We start from the raw sequence: 14340 nt of genomic DNA, 5'->3' as shown, positions 1-14340 counted from the left end.
ATGGGCCACCGACGTACTTACCTTCACACCAGGTTTCCTAAATGAACATCTTGCACAGGTCTAATGTCTTTCTTTCTGACACAGATTTAAAGCTTCCTCTGTGTGCCTTTCCTTCTCTTCAACTAACAACCCCAAATGCATTGTGGGATAGAAATCTGGGTCTGATATTCATTTTTTCAATACCCACGAGTATTTATATTATGGTTTTAATAAAATTTAGAGCACTTAAACTGGTGTTTAAAGGATTAGCATGATCTCAGTGAGTAAATTTTTATGTCAGTGCTAGTTTCTGTAGGGACTGTGACTTCACAAAATTTGCTTTCCATTTTCTCAGCAGGCTTAAATCCATGTGAATCAGGGAATGTTAGCATTTGGATGGCAAGCACCATTTGGCAAATGAAAAGTTTTAGGGGCAAAGAGAATCCCAGCTCTATAGCATTTCTATTTTGGATATGTTTTTGCTGGTTTTCCTTTAAAAATCTTCTAGGGGCGGGGGGGAATGTTTCACTAAAAATGTGTTTACCTCACCATACTGAGACTTGTAAATGCAACGGTTAGCAGGTTTTCAGCAGAGTGCATGGAGGTGCGAATCTCCCTCTTCACCACACGCTTGCCTCCAGCGCCAACACACAGACATGCACAAATACTTTTTTTTTTTTTTTTCACACACACATACACGCACTGCCGGCTGCTGCCTTCTGCTAATCCACAGCACCAGCACAATCCACTTTCAGGGCTTTGCTGCTGCAACCCCGCCAAACAGGCCACAAGTTTGGTTCCTTCTCCAAGACACACAGTTCCAGGCCATGTTTGAGATTCTCTTTCAGCAGCAAACACACAGACCAGCACTGTTCAGTTCAGTTCTAGAAGCATAAAAGCAGATAATTTGACAAAAAAAAAAAAAAAAAAAAAAAAAACCCTTCCTGGTGTCAGTGCTAGTTCACGAACCTCGGCCAAGCCTTTCATCCCAAAGCCAATGTGTATGGGGCAAACATTCAGTGCGCTTTGATTTTCTAACCACTTAAGAAGATTTGGTCATGCTTAATCCAGTTTCTCAGCCGAATTTCCCTCCAAGCTGGTAGTTATGGTTGAATGAAGTGTATACTTCAACTATTGCTGTTGTTGCTGTTGCTGTTGTTGTTACAGACTCTGCATCCGATGTTGTACCCCTCTATTTAACCTAGCCATCATCCACAGTTGATTTGGATGAGGGGCCCATATTCAGGATGTTTTTTTTTTTTTTTTCTTATTTTTTCTCAGCTTTACAATGAAACCTCTGTAATGCTGTACATGTTTTTATCCTAAGATTATTTTGTCATGCAGATCCTGACCGAGACCAGTTATCATTTTAACTTTGAGGCAATTTGTTTACATTTGCACTACTTCTTGTGACTGGATCACAACCTATTTCTCAAAGGGAAAACTGAAGAAGAAGCCAAAGCCACTCATGGTAACAAATGGAGTTGTACATTCTCACTGTTTGTTCATCTTGTGTCTGCACCATGCCTCATTTCGCGCATTCCTGTCTAAACTACATGGTATCATGTACTGTAACCATGACAACAAACTTAAATTTGTAGGGTACGGATTGGTGGAACAACCAGCAGTTCTGACACATCTGCCATGGCACCTTCGTGGGCATCAGAGTTTTGAGCACTTGGTCTGAAGATGTTCTGCCTCATCCAGCAGGTAACCAGATTTACCTTCCTTTCAAGGCTGAGAGGAGGGCTGTACAAATTGTAGGCTTCATTTGAAGAAGTCCACTATTTCTTATGATCTCTTAAGGCTTGTGCAACTTTGCTTCCATTGGATTACACTTGTGTCGAGCTGTAATGCATTACTGGTAATGTATCTTGTATCTCAAATAATTGGCCTATAATAATAATTGACCAATTGGAGATGCAATACTGTCTGTGAAGCCAATACCCGATCAGCGCCAAATCTGTCATTTGGATGCAGGGCCAGATCAGCCGTCAGTGCTGATCTAGATACTGTATATCTAGTTTCTTTTTCAGAAAGTTTTCCTGCGTTTTAACAGGTGCATGGTGAAGATAAAGTTATGAATCTTGAATCTTACCTGGCTCAGCTGAAGAAATTCTACATTCTTCAGCTGTTTAACTGTTGTTTGCCTAGCCTTTGTCACTGTTTTTTGTGTTTTATATATCAGATCTGCCAAACCAGCAGCACATACTGCATCTCCCAGGTATGCTCATTGTGTAGAGATCTGAGGGGCACAGGGTTGACCTATGTGGACCCTCGGCTGGTCTGTGTGCTCTGCGCCTGCAGCCAAAAAGGCAGCCCAGCACTGATGAGAATCCCTATAATTGGCCCAAACCTGCACACAGGGCCTCAAGCTCCTCCACTCTACATTGCCAATGAGAGAGTGGAGCATACAGATAGAAAAAGTAAAGCAGAGAAAGAGTGCTGACCTGACTGAAGATGCAGCTACATACTGGTCACTGTGAAAGATGTGGTTTGGGTCCACCAAATTCTGAATAATGACTGGAAATGAACCAGTTCACCTCACTTGAATAATGATATACTGAGTTGGGTTTTTTTTTTTCGTCGTTTTTTTTGTCGAGTCAATCAGCTACCAAGCAGACCTTGAAAACTCTCCCAAGAGCCTAGCACATTATTTTTCTTCTGCTCAGGCTTCCTTTCTTTTCCATTTCTGTATCCAGTATCTGTTGTTCTTTTCATATCATCATATCGTATACAGTATATTCCCTATCTTTTTAGCACAATTTCTCTTTTACATCTTGATCCATGCATGCTCCATCTCCTCATTTTCACTGTCAGTGAATGTGTGTGTGTAGGGTGCACCACTGCACGTGGGCCTGCTATCTCCTAGCCACACTTCTGGGGCTGGCAGTGGGACAGAACATCCTGAGGGCCCTAACTTTCCCCGGCTCCCCAACCCCTCCCTCCCTTTTCGTTTTCCCCGTCTGTTAGCCATCCAAGAATATGCCAGTCAGGTCCTGGGCAATCTGCATGCTGCCCTCCTGCCATCCTCCACCTCCCCTCTCATCCTCTCTTACTCTTTCTCTTCTGTGCATTCATTCCCAATTTCACTTTTCCTTTTTCTCTTTTTCTAACCTTATCTTTGCATCTTTCTGTCCTATATTTCCTCCCCACGCTGCCTCCCTCCTCCTGTCCTCTCTGGCCTTTGGCAGCCACTGTAAACCCGCTGCTTGTAGTGGTGTCTGTTCATAGCTCAGTACAGTATGTGTGGTGACGCCCTCTGGACACGCTGGCACACTCGCTGACAGCTTGATTTGGATCCGGTGTAGCGGAGAGTAGCAGACTAGCATTAGAAATCACTTCAATTTACATATCAGAGCAATATTGAGTGGATTTTATATTTTCATCTGTGATGAATTGGGGTCAAACCGAAAGTGATTATGTGAAATGATATCCAATCATTTTGTGATTCGTGTAGTAACATATCTCCTAGGCGCACAGGTTGAGTTGTAAACTCTTTAGCCTGCAGTTAATATTATTTCCTTTAATTTGTATAGTGTGTCCTTGCTTCCCCTTCTTCTGTTCATTGTCTGGCCAGACAGATACAAATGTTCCTCTTTTGTGTCTATGTGAGTCATTTTAAGATGTCTGTTACTCATGCTTGTAGTGCAGTTTCTGATTTTGGACCGTCATGGATGAGCTGCATTATACCACCCTGTTTTAACTGTTCACACCTCAGTTAAAGTGATTGTTTGTCATTGTTTGTTCATTTACATTTAGGTCAATAAAACCCTCAACTTGATGTGCCTGGCTTGTTGGGCCCCTGACACACCCACACCTGACGTAAATCAGTATTTGGGACCAAGAATTAAAAGTTAAAAAGTACTTAAAAGTCCCTTTAAAGTTATCTCCACTTTCTAAATGTCACCATTTGAATAAGTTACCAGTCTCAGAAGTTTCACCTTTTTTTCTAAGGCAAGACAAAATGTGCCAGTGTGTGTTTTATTTTGCATTATCATTGCACGATGAAGAAGATGGTCTGCAAAATTTTGAAATAGTATTTGGAATAAGAGCTAAGTTTGGACTAGTTAGTCTCTGCCGACTTATTTACTTGACAACATTAGATGCTAAATATTTGGGTTTTATTTTGTGGGTATGTGTGGGCATTTTTCCCAATGCAATCCATAACCCATGCAGTGTAAGCAAACAAACTAGAGGCCATTGTCACTGGGATGAAAGAGTGGACAGACCAATGGGCAAATGGCCTGCTGATATTGAATATTATTGACTGACTGTGTAATCACACTGTATAAGGATTGATGTGACTTCACTGTAGACCACATCTGCATGGTAACAAATGGGAGGAAACACAGCCGCTACTGTAGCGAGACCTCCCTCGAAAAAGGACTGATTAATGCAGACTCCTCCAGGGGTAAGGATGGAGGGATGGATGGATTGATGCTAAAGAGGAGAACCTGGCAGCTAGCTCCTAATGCTACAGGGAGAGTGACGAGAGGGAGGGAGGAGAAGGAGAGAGAACGTCCGGGGGCAGGCATGCAGGAATGAATACACACAAACTACACACACGTGGGGAGGATTTTGACTCTTTAATCTTGCCCTGTGTTGCTTTGATAAGGAGAGAAATCCCCCCTTGCAACGAAGATAGAGCTGTTCTCCTTTTGTCTTAAAGTTACGGGCATATTTATGCATGAGCTGTTTATTTGTGTCAGGCTTACAAATTAATTTCTCAGAGTCCTACAAAAAATAAAGTGTCGGCCCAAGTTAAATGTGACTTTGCAGAGTTTTGAGACAAAGCAAGGCAGTGCCGATGTCTGCGCATTGATTGTACTGAATGTGTCTATGAAGAATTGCTTCCTCGGTTATGACTATTCACTTGTACAGACTCATGAACACACAGTGGCATTCCTTTTAGTCTTTCAATCAAGTTTCTCAAGAGCAAGTGCACGCCAAACCTGCAGTAGGTCACAAAATGTCAAGTGCACCACAGCTCTCACCCTGCCTCACTCTTAATTTCACTCCAAAATGAAACTGGGACACGAAATCCGACAAATCTGACTGCACTCAGTACGGAAAAACTCACTATTGAATATTAATGTTACCACAGTATCCCGTCCTCCGGTCCGTCTGTTTACAAGCCTGCTTGACTAAACACCCACTTACTAACACATGATCATCAAAGTGTTTTTTTTTACTGTTGACCCATCAACATGAAGCAACAGTTCTTTTTGGACAGGCTTTCAGTCAAACCCATAATTCAAAATTTCCCCTTTTCATAACTCTCACACACACACACACACACAAATATTATGTAGTTGTCAGAGGTGCATAGCTCTGTTGTGAAGCTGCTTCCAGGCTTTGAAGTCTCTGACCTTTCGCTCTGGCTCGTCACAGACCGACACAGAACCGGACTGTCAAGTTGCCACTGCCTTCTGCCACATTCCGCAGCGACTGCAACCAGGAAGCCATTTTTTAAAAATTATTTCTGTGTCACTGGCGTAGACAAGGCTTCCCAGAACAAAGTCATGCGCTGGAGCATGCTTGCAAACTCTCAACTACGTAAATGCACATATAGCCCAATATGCAAATGAGCAGCCGAGGACTGAGGGACAGGGAAATTAACAGGTGAGTGCAAGGCTGCTGGTTGAAATCCCAAAATGAAGATAAGTGAATAGGGGAACTGACAGAATAAATATATACACAGGCCATAAACTGTATGCAAGTCTGGGTGGTCTTAAAATAGACGTGGATAACTGCTCTCACCACAACACCACGGCAGCTTGGAACACATCTTTTTGCAAACCTGTGTAGTGTTACTACTCATTTTGCTGTGCAGCACATACACACATATTTAGCATAAACAAAAACATGCAGTAACACCGTTGGATAAGTACGTATGCTTGTGTGTGAAGGACACCTTCATACATCTGTTTATGAGTGTGTGCTGGCATTTTATGTCTCTTTGGACCACTTGTTTTTTTTTTTTCTCTCTCTCCGTCTTCTAGACAGTTACTCATGCACTTAATTTATGGCACACCTGCAGAGTGTGTGTATGTGTGTGTGTGTGTGTGTGTTCATGTTTGTGGATCTAACTGTGTGGTAACTCTCAGGCTCACAGTGGAACTGTTGATGAAGGAATGCTGCTCCCTCTGACTCACCTGATGATTTGTCTCTTACTTTGTGATCAGCACAGCGGGCAAATCCCACACAATAGGACGGCGATGAGTAACACACAACAGCAGCATTTTTTTTTTTTTTTCAGCAGTGTTTGAAACGGAGATGTGGAAATGGTTCCCTAAATAATCCTATATAAATAAGAAAGATTTTAAGATGTTAACTTTAGTTTTGAGATATTAGCTGGTCGCTGAGCCTGTCTCACAATACTGATGAATTACCATATGTGAGGTGAACAGTAGCTGATCAAACACGCAAACGTGTGAGACAACACGCCCACTCACACTAACCTACACGTTGTCCATCACAGTCCTGAAAAATACCTCATGAGACATGCTGCAGAATGACGTTAGATACACACTAAGCCTGTATAATCACATAATCAATGACTAAAGAGTTCAGTCTGCTGCCCTTTCTTAAGACAGCCACTGACAAACGGGCGATGGGAAGGAGCTGGGTGGGTGTTATTTAAAGTTCACATGTGTAAAAGCTTTGAGCGCAGCCTTGGATGGATGGACGCGCTCATTTACATTTCTGCTTCTTTACACGCATGTCTGTCTTCTGAAGTGTGGTCTACAGAAGATCACTCCAGCATGCTGCCATCTTTCTCTCTCTCTCTCTCTCTCTCTCTCTCTCTCTCTCATACACACTTGCATTTTGTCTCTCTCTGCATCTGTCTCGCTCTCTCGCTCAACTGTCAGATGTGTAAATACAAGCCATGCTTCCAGTAAAACCTTTAGGCTACCTAGAGTACAGCCTAATTATGTGCAGTATTATTTAGAGGACGCAGTTGTTAGAACGGTTACTGTTACGTGGCTGAGGTAAGGAAGACAGATCTCAACAGGGACGACATTTTCTATGTGCATAGAAGAAAGACATTCTCACTTTGAGTCTCCACCTACTCTATCGTAGTCCTGGGAATTAGCCTTCCAACGTCAGATCAGATTCCAAGCCAAAACCGGATTTAAAGTCAAAATTTGCCCTATTATATGCAAAAAAGAACAAATCATTTTTCATAATAAAATACTGAGCTCTCTCTTAAGGTCAAATTTCCCTAGAAGCTGTGAAAAAAAAAAAAAATCTGCCTTTTCATGTTTTGCCTAATAATCAGCTTTATGAGGTAAAGTCCACCAATCAGCCAAATTCACGTCAAGTCATACAGTATGACCCAATGTTAAAAGTCACAAATGTGCTACAAAGGGCTTTACAATTTGTGTAACATATGACTCCATGTGAAGTAAATCATTTCCTGTTGAAGCAGGGCACTAGGCTAAATATCATTCTCAGTGCCAGTTTCACTAATTGTTGCACATGAGGAAGAGAAGTAGATTAACTATATGGTGATGGGTGTCCACTGTAATTATCCAACTTCAGCTAAGGCAATGTGTACAGTTTGTATATTGGGATCCCCATAACTATTCTTTGAGGGGAGTAAGAATGCCTCATACCCTGAGACCCACAGACTGTTGACTGTTGTTGTGATTTGAGACACTGTGGTTGTTATTTACTGGAGAATTAGCAAACATATAATAAAGATTCTATTTTCTAATTTTATTTTATAATCTAATATATATATATATATATATATATATAAAGAGAGAGAGAGAGAGAGAGAGAGAGAGAGAGATCGTTTTATATACATATATAAATATATATATATATATATATATATATATAACATTGTATGTAATAAAATGAAATAGCTAGTTTAAGGTCAGATTTGTGTTATGAAATCATTTTATAGGCACAGAAAAATCTGTCTCTCTATCTCACTGTTTGTCTGTGTTTGCTGTTATGTCTGCTTGCCGTCTGCAGAAATTAAACCATATGTTTGTGATAAGTAACAACACATGGCAGGAGTGCGGGATCCTGGGAAAAATGGACCAAGATGAGGCCCATACATCCTGGGTTGGGAAGGAAACAGGAAAAAAATAGAGACGACAAAACAGATCCCATCTTTATTAGCAGGACTTGGACAGCAGGCTTATGTGTCCTTTTGGGCTCAGGTTCGAGCTTATTAAAGAAATGCACATTTCTCATTCCCAGATTTCACTTTGCAACATGTTTCACCCCCACTGTCTCAGAACATTAAAGTACCTGAAAGGGATCAGCATTAAAAATGGCTATCGGGTGATGACAGTCGGGAGTAGCAGCGAAGCTACTACTCCAGGCCCCTGCAGCCATGTGACGGTGTTCAAATAACAGCTGTTTGTGATTCCAGGGGAAATTAGGAGCAAAATTCCTCTTCAGATGACAGCGGCTCACTACTCCAGTTATCCAAATGAGGTGTCTCCACATCTCAGACTCGATCACCTACTCGAAACACACTAACTTCTTATAACTGGTTACTGATGTGATGCCGTTACATCACTTCATCTCTCAGACTCTCCTTTGTCTTCGATGGATGAAAATCCAAACTCATTATTCTCTTTCTTGCTTTTTTGCGTCCTTTCACCTCACTCCTCTTTCCATCCCCCAGCCAGCTCTCCCTGCCCCGTCCAGTAAAAGTGATGCATTGGGCTGCGATCATCTACAAATGTAGCAGCGTTATGCTACTTATAATGCCCTTTACAATACTAAACATGTTCATTCTAAGTCTGCTGGTTTGTGTCATGTTTGACTCATCCGAGAGTGTTTTTATACTACGAGGATTTGCGATACTTCCGAGCACCAGAAGTGAGTCAAATTATTGATTAAATGCACACGTCTTAGGTAAATTATTTATTTCAGTTAACTTCTTAATGCTCCAAACGTCATAGGAGTAACAAATTCCTTTGTAAACTGACTGGTAGTCTCCTTGGCTATCTGGTGTTTAAGAGAAGCAAAAAATAAATAAATAAATATAAATAATAAAAATATTAATGATCATATCGTGTATGTACTCTCACTGCTCCAGTGTTTTCCCAGAATCCCAGCTATCCCATGAAACCCCAGAGAGGTCCCAGCTTCGCTCTTGCATGTCTTTACCCGGTCGTATTCTTGGTGTTCCGTGTTAAGTGCTTGTACCAGCTGACAAATGGTTGTGTTTAATTAAAGTTATATAGCCACCATAAATGGAGTTGCCATTATGGATAAGGAACTTTTATGGGAACTTAAAAAATTAAGCAGCGTCTTTGAAGTATGAACCACATCATAGCTGCACACAGTAAAAGTTTACGAATAGTAAAAGCATTCAAACAATATTTCCTTTTTTCCATAAAACACCTGGGTTTGATGTCAAACTTTATTGTCCTAGTAGAAGTATTAATTGGTTATTTTTAAAAGATTATATTGGCCAACTTAAAAGTTTTATAAACTGAAAAGCACATTGGCAGCATATGTACGTGTCTTGATGTATGGGAATGGGACGTGGTGAAACACACTGCTAAATGGAAACACAGCCTGAAATACTTTGGGCTCAGTCACCTGAGCAACAGTGGAAGCAACAGTTAGGTCAATATATATATATATATATATTTATTTTTTTTTTTTTTTTTTTTTTTCAATTGCATGTAATGCAAGATAATATTTTACACTTGCTAAAAATGTAAATGAAATGCCACACTCTTATCCTCAAGATAAAGTCAATGTGAGAAAATAACATCTCTGCTAGCCATTCACTGAACTGTGATTCTTGCAGTCTGCGCTTAAAGCTAAAAGCTTTGTTGTGAAGTTCTAGCCACAAAAATAACATCTCTCACCAGACTGCACATTGGCCACCAGTACTCCCACAAATATGCACTCATTCATCAAATCAATGCATTCCCCTCCCATTCACAGAGATCTCCTCCAGCAGAGAACAGCACAGCCCAGCGCAGCAGCAAGCTAGACATGTCTGTTGGAGACTTCACAATGGTTCAGCAAGCAAACATACTTCCCTTAAGGCCCTTGGGACAAACACAGCATCAAGCAGAAGGACTCAAGGAGTGGCTGCTGCTGTTTTGTTTTTTTTTGTTTTGTTTTGGTTTTTTTAAATTTTTTTTGGTTTTTCTTTTGTGTGTGTGTGTATCTGTTAGTGTGTGTACTTCTCAATTTATATAATGTGTTTATTGCACCTGTATGTTTTCCTATGAACTAATCGTTCAGATGTTAGTCAAATTTATTGTAATAGACCTTGCACGACTGCTCCTCGCTAACATTAGCTTGGCTTTGAGTAAAATAAAAATATTTTTGGCCTTCATTTATTTTCCATCCTTTGACAACCCAGTGTACGTCACTTATGTAATACACTACAGCCAAAGCACAGTGAAGGAGTGAAGCACACGCTACTTGTTTTGGAGAAGAGGCATCACCACGGGGTTGGCTGAATGACGAGATTTTATCCTCAGGCGGTCTTGCATGTATTAATGTGACTGTAGTGAAAAATGAAATAGAACAGATGAGAATATTTTTACATTTTTTGAAATATTTTACTTTTTTCTAGCCTTTGCTGATCTGTCTTCACTTAAACTACCAACTCCTGTGGGCATCAATTATCTTTTCTTGTTGATAACTAATCATTAATTATGTAATACACTGTAGTCGTAGCTTGTGGAGGGGAAGTCAGGCAGACTTAACTTTCGGCACAATGATAGTCAGACATATTTTGCAATCAAATCCTAGTTAATTTAATGGGTAATCATTTTTGACAAAGCAACAGTGTTTTGATAATGAATCTAAAAGTGCTGTCAGTGCAGGGGACATACAGCCATCTATGGATTGGCATGTGTCGCTGAGCAGTGAAGTGGGGTTGGAGGTGGGGGGTCCACCCAGGTTGGCACTCCACACTGGATCTGTCAGAGAAAGTGGGAGGGGTGGACATTCTTAACATTCCCCAGAATGGCACCCTCCAAAGCGGATCCCCTGTCTACCCGCTCCCCAGGCCCCAGATAAGAAGCTCATCCGTCATCTACTGGAGCCGCATTAAATTTTAACTCTGGTTACCAAGTGTGGCCATTCAAACTTTTATCTCAAACCTTCTTTATCTTCTTTTCATTAAGTTCTCAAGCACTAATAGCCCTGTGAGTCTCCGCCGGGGTAAGGATGATGTTCTGAATAATGAAAGCTCATTATTTCTCCACAGAATGCTTGTTAATTCAAATGATGATATTAAAACTATAGTAGCCCTCAGCAGTCGAGTGATTTCTAGCATACTTTATCATGTATCAATATATACTCTGTTTGTCAAAACTGCCCCAAGCCTGGGCTGACATTCTCCTCCCGAGGAGTGGAGTACTTCAGCAGGGCCTCCAATACTCTAAGGTGACAACTGGCAGAGTTTGTGCCTTTAGGAAAGTGGGGGAAGGAGGGATTAAGGCAGTGATGGGGAGAGGGATGAAACTCAAAGAGCCGTCATCGCGCTCCCATGTCTATTCAACATTTTTCCATCATGCACACACGAATCCCCAACCTCCACCCCCACCCTATACACACACACACACACACACACACACACATACCCATGCATGAAAACACTCACATCTGTCATCCTCACCCTTTTTGCCTGATGTGTGCACGTGTGAGCAGACATTTGCACATATTCACTTAAATTCATACATATACACACACACACACACACTTGTGCATGCACATTCATATGCACATGAACACCCATGGCCATTAACCTTAACCCTTATCTTTAAGACATAACTTATGTCCAGGGATGTTACTATAATGATTCTGGATGAATTTTGCTACCACTCCATTTTCGTCCCAGATTCATCATAATTCATGCATTGTAAGTGCAGAAGAATTGTTTGTTGATCTGTTGAACCTAATGTCACAATAGAGATCGACTTTTTATTACATAATTATGAGAATTTAAATATTATTATAATAAAAAATAACACACACACACACACACATATATATATATATATATATATATATGCATAAACATATGATTTGAGAAAACATATCGGTTTTATATTTTTCCTCAGAGGTGTCTTACTTACTACTATGCTGTAACAATAAGCATTTAGGCTGTGACATACAATACAATATTGTTGGTTCAAAATTTCACGAAACATATTTTGGGATTATTGGATCATGTGACGTCTCAGATGCTGACGCTGCACTTTAGAGTTCTCTAATCAAATCTCACACAGTGATGAGTGTGAATCTGACCTTTAACCTTGATAAAGAATGAATTTGCTTTGCAGATGGCCTGTGTTTTTTGGGCAACCTAGAACCAAATAGTCAATAACACATATTCAAATTAGGTGAAAGAAGAGGGGGATGAATGAGTCAAGTGTTGAGAATTCCACTGAGGATCTCGCTGCTCTAAATATATCCCTCTTCTGTTACCTGAAGTGCAGCATTTATGTTTTGGCATCTCCTAAAAAAAAAAAAAAAAAAATGCCTGTAGTTCTTTGCTTGAAATGCATATCTGCGGGGTGAATGTGATGACAATATGTTTCAAATAGTTTGGAGGGCATATTTATTCTGGATTCCTCAAGAGAACAAAACCAGAGAAAAAGAGGGAGGAGAGTGAAGCGTTCAAAAAGGCCTTGGGTGCCGTAGATGACACACTTTGATAAGTGTGCTCCTGTACACGCCTTGTTAACATCGGGCCAGATGCAAGCAAAAGAATATATCAACTCGAATTGTGTGTTTGTGTGCGTGCACCCTGATATTATACAGGTTTAACCTGTGCATATGCATGTGTGTGCAAGTTTTTTGCGTGCATGTTCCTTCAGGAGTGAGAGGTGGTCATACAAGAGGGAGAGTTATGAGTCAGGTAAGCAGGCTCTCACACAGCAAAAAAAACAACATCACAACAAGCCACACAGGCCTGACTGGTTAGTTCACGCCACTTTAGAACTGAAATACACCCCCAGGCCAAGCCTACACGACTGTCTGTAAGCTTCTGCTCCGGGCATCAGGTTTCAAAAGGGAGAGCCTCCAGCACAATGTCACTAAGCCACAGGCCCTGAAGGTCTTGAATGGTATACACATCTGCATCGCACAAATAGCCACTCATTCATGCAAATGTGTGCATACATATATCCACTCTGGAGCCAAAGCCTTCCACTAACTGGGGGCTGATGGGTTTGCTTGGCCAAGGGAGAGAATTTCTGAAAGATTTTTTTAATAACTTGATGCGGTCTGTGGGAAGTAGGGTGTGCTAGGGCGGAGTTGTGGAAGTGGATGAAAAGGCCAATGGTTAGGGGTCAGAGGTGGTAAAATTCAGGTTCGACCTCATGCTTGTAAGTTGCAACTGTTTTGACTGGTGACATACAAGGGGAGGCCTGCCCTGCATTTTATGAAAGAGATGTGGAGCACTTCATTTGCCTACTAATAATGAATGGACCTTAGAGGCAAGGTAATTTCTAATTTCACCAACAATTAAGTCATATTCAGTGTTATTTTTGTTCTTTAAAGTAAAACATGACGTTACAGAAATCAACCTGCCACACTGTTTTTTTTCAAACACTTTCAAAAGCAACATCGCCCATTGCCTCATTGCTCAGATAATCTACCTGTTTCACATCTATATTGAAGGAAAGAGTTTTCTTGTGTCATTTTATTTCTATCTGTTTTTTTTTTTAAATCTTTCTTTCTGCCCCTGTACTTTTTAAGGAGCATAGTGAGTACTGAGAGAGTGGCAGACAGCCAAGGACAATGGACCTGGGGGGTAGATGGCATTAGTCGCGAATTAGACACACTCACGCTCACACTGGCACACTGGCCATCACTACTGCTACAATGGCCCCTTGGTTAGTCCACAGTGTGCCTGTTGTGTACATGTGTGTGAGAACTGGTAAAAGCTGCCAGTTGCCAGTGGTGTTTCTTGAGATTAGCAAAGGTCTGGTTTGTCTTCCTGACACACACACACACACACACACACACACACCTGGACAGAAAAGACTAAAGCCATTAAGCAAGGAACTATTTGTGCAGTTTGCCTTGTTTCACAATGAATGAGTTGTCAAACACTTTAAACATGAATTATGTCTTCTAATGTCTGGATATTAAAATGCGAAAAAAAAGCAACTCACTTGACTTGACATACCTTACCTATGCTTCATCTAATCTTAGTCTGTAGTCATGCAGGTAATACTTTGAGTTGCTCAGGTGTCAAAATAAATCACACACCCTTGAAGTTATTTGACCTTATTTAATTTTTTGTGCCGACATGTCTTGATGATGTGTTGCTCTATGCCACGCTAGTAATTAACTTAAGCCTGAAAATACGGTGAGAACATTGAGGCACAGATAGGGGATGTA

General features: G+C 40.9%; 1 long non-coding RNA gene across 1 annotated transcript; it reads left to right on the top strand.

Moving 5' to 3' along the window:
- The first annotated feature begins 907 nt into the window (after window positions 1-907).
- On the top strand, window positions 908-11489 carry LOC139625720 (uncharacterized). Its single transcript, XR_011691991.1, has 3 exons — window positions 908-1450; window positions 1581-1689; window positions 9913-11489. It is a non-coding gene; the product is annotated as an uncharacterized lncRNA (long non-coding RNA).
- The last annotated feature ends 2851 nt before the right edge of the window (window positions 11490-14340 follow it).

Source organism: Trachinotus anak, unplaced genomic scaffold (assembly GCF_046630095.1).
Source record: "Trachinotus anak isolate AG129_WGS33_773 ecotype Australia unplaced genomic scaffold, CSIRO_AGI_Tana_v1 ptg000009l, whole genome shotgun sequence".
Classification (NCBI taxonomy): domain Eukaryota; kingdom Metazoa; phylum Chordata; class Actinopteri; order Carangiformes; family Carangidae; genus Trachinotus; species Trachinotus anak.
Note: the sequence above shows the minus strand (reverse complement) of the source record. Positions and strands in the feature narration are given on the sequence as shown.